This window comes from Limulus polyphemus, unplaced genomic scaffold (assembly GCF_000517525.1).
Source record: "Limulus polyphemus unplaced genomic scaffold, Limulus_polyphemus-2.1.2 Scaffold4643, whole genome shotgun sequence".
In the NCBI taxonomy this organism is placed as follows: Eukaryota; Metazoa; Arthropoda; class Merostomata; order Xiphosura; family Limulidae; genus Limulus; species Limulus polyphemus.
In genome coordinates, this window is record NW_013670253.1 from 30581 (window position 1) to 36080 (window position 5500).

The 5500-nt window shown below is 35.9% G+C and overlaps 1 pseudogene; it reads left to right on the forward strand.

The window, feature by feature from the left end:
- Positions 1-3547: 3547 nt before the first annotated feature.
- LOC106471473 overlaps positions 3548-5500 on the forward strand; it is a 50502-nt pseudogene continuing 48549 nt past the window's right edge.

Below are 5500 nucleotides of genomic sequence, written 5' to 3' on the forward strand. Positions count from 1 at the left end.
GTATGTTTAAAATATACACATATATATTTAAGTATGTTTATAATATACACATATATATTCAAGCGTGTTTAAAATATACGTATATATATATATACACATATATATATTTAAGTACGTTTAATATATATATCTATATACACACATATGTTTAAAATGTATACATATAGTATTTTTAAAATGTTAAAGTTTCAACCTTTAAATAACATACATTTTTTGTGACAGCGTTATGACAACAAATTGGCGACAGTAGTGTTACGATATCTCAACTAATTTATCCATACTGTAACATTACTACAAATAAAAGAGTTTATCCAATCTACAAACGGGTGGGCTATGCCAGTAACTCGGCGGTTTGAAACGGGTGGGCTATGCTAGTAACTCGGCGGTTTGAAACGGATGGGCTATGCTAGTAACTCGGCGGTGTGAAACGGATGGGCTATGTTAGTAACTCGGCGGTTTGAAACGGGTGGGCTATGTTAGTAACTCAGCGGTTTGAAACGGATGGGCTATGTCAGTAACTCGGCGGTGTGAAACGGGTGGGCTATGTCAGTAACTCGGCGGTTTGAAACGGGTGGGCTATGTTAGTAACTCAGCGGTTTGAAACGGATGGGCTATGTCAAATAAAAGGATTTTTCTTTCGTCCGCTACAGTGTGGTAAGTGAAGTAATAATGTCCCCCGGTTATACTGTCACCTCGGTATTACCATGATAATACAGCTCATCCCCGCTGCTTTACGACTAAGACTTGTATTAGTATAAATGTATTTCAACTATTTCCGCTGTAGAATTGCTTAAACACTGCTACAAAAACATTGCTTCGTTATGCCACTGAAAAATAAAATAAGACATGGAGAGATCCGTTCGGAGAATCAAATGTACTGAAATGATGTTCTTGTGTTCAACCATCTGACGTTCGGAAATACAACTTACCGTATGCTCTTCTGGAAAAGCCAACTTCTGCAAGCTGTCACATTATTATTAGTCTCGTCTGTTTTGTTTTGTAGGGCCATGAGAGCATGACTCTGTAATGACCGTGAGTCATGTCGGACTTTGTATTTGTTTGAATAAAACACTGGACAGTTGTATTTTGGGGCTGTGAATTACAGTTGACAAAATATTTATATTGTTCGCCCTCTAAAAATGCTACTGAAAAGTAGGCAATGAGATCGCTTTTCGCCTAACAACATTGGTTGATATGTAAATATTTCACAATGGTGCTTTTTATTTTTCAACTACTCCTTCTTTTATTGCCCCTTCCCCCCACAGTGGCACAGCGTTATGTCTGCGGAGTTACAATGCAGAAAATCGGGTTTCGACACCCATGGTGGGCAGAGCATAAATAGTCCATTGTGTAGCTTTGTGTTTAATTACAAACAGACAAATTCTTCTGTCATTTCTTTTTCTTCATGTTTTATATCGGTGTTTGTTTTACAGTCGTAAAGACAAAAAATATTGTTAGAACAAATTTTTAGAATGGCTCGGAATTTTTTTCGTTTATTTTTGTTTTGGTGTTTTTTCAAGCACCAAATTTTAGCTCATAGCTTCGTCATGTCTTGACCGATTTGAGATCTAATTACAGTTTTGAACTCAGGAGATCAAACCCTTTCCATTGATGTATTTAACCACGCCCAAGGTTTCGTAGGTTAATTTACACTAATTCTGCCTAAAAGCATTTCAATTTCAGGGTAGGCTGGTAGAGTTCCTGATGAGTAATAAAATCGAATCGGGTATACGCGAACCCCAAGCTTGGTATTGCTGGTGCACAAAAACATAGCTAATAAAAGGGGGAAAGAAAGGTCTCAAAGATTAATTTACTCTAATACTGCCTAAAAGAATTTCAAGTACCGCGGCTATTGAGGATTCCCTCTTGTTGTTTACGTATGTATATAGAACATACACAACCTCTTGGTGCACGTGACATTTTTTTTTTGTTGTTGTTAGAGCTCGTTATTAGGGAGGACCACACACGAGTTGGGTAGAATCGCCATTACTAATTCGGAATACACTCTCCCGGGTGAGAGACCGACTTTTAAAAAGAGCATATTTTAGAGAATTACGTTTTCCGCGGCGTTTTTTTTTTTTGTTATTTTTATGTTATATTCGCAGTAGTTAACATAGATATGGAGTTAAAATAAAAACCAGCATTTTGGAAGCAAAAGGTCAATGATATATGTATATATTACTTTATTCCACACGCTTATTTTAGCTTCAATTTCTAAACATTAAAATCTTTAGTAAATCGTAAAACGTCAACTACCAATGAAAATAGTAAAATAATGCGTTGTGATACCTAATAAGGAACTATTTTCTGACATTTCTTAAAGTAAGCATACATACTATATATATTTTTCTCAGCGGTTTTTCGTTTTTTTTGTTTGTTTGTTTTTTATTCTAAGTTAAACTGGCTCTCAAGCTAATAATTCAGTAGTATTTTTCTAAGCGCCATCTCGTTTTCTAGAACATTTTCCTCGCCTGAGCGTGACGAGAAATTCCTTATCCTTTCAAGTTCAATACACGGTGGCAATCGGTTGTCACTCGTAATTGACTGGATATTGTAGGTGGACGCTTCACTTCAACTTAATGTTGTATTCCTACCCTGCCTATGCCAGTAAAGACTAGCGCCACCTGGAAATAGAGAATATATTGTCTCCAGCCATTATTGTCACACAATCCCAAATAAGATAGTCTTAAAATTTTCATTTCTAGTACTCGTTGTGAAAGAAATACGTATTTATTTGTTTTACCTTGTATTTTTTTTGTCTCTACATTTCAAATGTTCCATTCTAAGTATTGCGCTTTATAAGAAGTAAGAAATATAAGTATGTCTCTATATAACGAATCAATCCAAATCTTTATTGGATAACTCGTGGCTGCGTTCATCTGGTGTTGTATTCTTGCAGACTATGTGTGTTTCATTTTATATGCTGTTTAATCGACGTTCCTTTTCATCCCTACATCAAAGTGGACACTACTTGTGTAAGAGGGTATAGCATTTGTTTCTTTACCATGTATGAGTATTAGAATTAAGAATTCCAAACGGCAACGAAACTTCTTGAATGGAGCATATAAGTCACTACGAACATCACTAATTATTCTAGAAAGTAGTGGAAAAGTTAACATTTGGTGGCGGCGACTGTTGGACTACGAACATCATTAACTGTTCGGGAAAGTAGTGGAAAAGTTAACATTTGGTGTCAGCGACGGCGGGACTGCGAACATCATCAACTGAACGGAAAGTAGTGGAAAAGTTAACATTTGGTGGCGGCGACGGTTGGACTACGAACGTCACTAATTGTTAGGGAAAGTAATGGAAAAGTTAATACTTTTTGGCGGCGACGGCGTTGCTTCGAACGTCACTAATTGTTAGGGATAGTAATGGAAAAGTTAACACTTGGTGGCGGCGACGGCGTTGCTACGAACGTCACTAATTGTTAGGGAAAGTAATGAAAAAGTTAACACTTGTTGGCGGTAACTGCAGTATACCTAAACGTTTATTTCGTCTCAGAACGTGAGATTAATACTAACTACGTCATTTTATTTTTTTGCAGACACCTGGGACGTAATCCTTTCATTTGCGACTGCAACCTGCGGTGGCTAGCCGAGTATCTGGAGCTGAAACCGATAGAAACCAGTGGAATCCGATGTGAGAGCCCGCAGAGAGTGCACCGTCGCCGCTTCAACTCGCTCAAGGAAAACAAATTTAAATGTAAAGGTAGTTAAATACATTTTGTGTGGTAAATAACTGCTTATGATGCACAGTTCAAGTTTTATAAAATATAAAGGTAGTACTTTTAATTCATGAACTTGTATAAAATTCGTTAACTTATTTTAAAATGTATAAAGTTACAAATATTTCTTTAAACATTATAAATTTTAATTTGTTGAAAGCTGGCTCTTTTTTCCTCTTGAAAATAGAGATTCTGCATTGAACATGTTCTTTCTACCCCCTCCCTTTCTCCCGCCTGTTATGGCCAGGTGGTTAGGGAGCTCGACTGGTAATCTGCGGGTCACGGGTTCGAATCCCCATCCCACTAAACATGCTCGCCCTTTCAACCATGGTGGCGTTATAATGTGACAGTTAATCCCACTATTCGTTGGTAAAGAGTAGCCCAAAAGTTGGCGGTTGGTGTAGATAACTAGATGCCTTCTCTCTAATCTTCCACTGCTAAATTAGCGAAGATAGCCCTTGTGTAGCTCTGCGCGAAATTCAAAACAAAACAAACCCTCCCTCCCTTCCATTTACTGGAATGAGCCTTTATAGAATGTACTTGTAAGTTGTGGACGGTTATATTTGTAACTGAAGTTAGTGAAATGCTTTTGTAAATTATGAATAGTTATATTTGTAATTGCATACAGTTAAAAACAACACTTTTTGGAGGTTTATACATTTTTTTATGAGACTGGTCAACAGTTTAATGCATACTCTACATATTTAGAAGCTTCTCATAAATACATTTTTGGAGTGTAAATTATAAGAAAATTACATTATTTATATCTTCTGCTCTTCAATATATAGTCCACCTGGCGGGACAGCGGTAAGTCTACAAGGATTAGATAAATAAATACTATTGTTGAAACTGTATCAGTTGATAGAGAGTTTTTACCCAAGTATCATTAACAGAGCAGATAATAAATTTAGAAAAAAGCTTCTGTTAACCGTAATTTTATAAAAGTATTTTAAAAATTAAAAAGAGGATAGTTAATTTCGCCCTCTATACCTGGTTTATCTTTTAAATTTTTTAAATACTTAAAAAATTACCCTATATATAAATCCATAAATATGATTAATTTATTATTGAATAAAACTAACGATAAAGTGAATAGAATGGAAAAAATAGATATTTACAAAATAATTTGTGAATGTGGAAACTCATACGTAGCCAAAGTAAAAATAATCTAAAATACAGAGCAGATGAACATAAGCGAAATGTGAAAAATAAGAAAACGGATATTTCACCATTAGCTGAACAGGTTAGTATAACACAAAGTATGATCCAATAGGAAAAAAATATTTTATTAGCTCAATTCAAATATGACAATACCAGAAATACTCGTGAATCGTTGGAGATAATCAAATTCCATTAGAATGATAATCTATCAAACAAGAAAGATAAGGGATTAAACAAGGATGATAAGGGATTAAAGGGACAGAATTTATGTTGATGGCGTGATACTTTGTAAAAAACAAATTAACTAATTAAGATTTTATATGATTGAACAGAAGAGATTTTTTTTTTGTAATTAAGCACAAAGCTACACAATGAGCTATCTGTGCTCTGCCCACCACGGGTATCGAAACCCGGTTTCTAGCGTTGTAAGTCCGAAGACATACCGCTGTGCCACTGAAGGAAGAACAGAAGGGATAAGCAGAGCAATGTTCTTGTGATTTACACACCGGAAGATGGCGTATTGAAGCGATTGTTTGTTATGGATTTCGCGCAAAGCTACACGGAGGCTATCTGCGCTAGCCGTTCCTAATTTAGCAGTGTAAGACTAGAGGG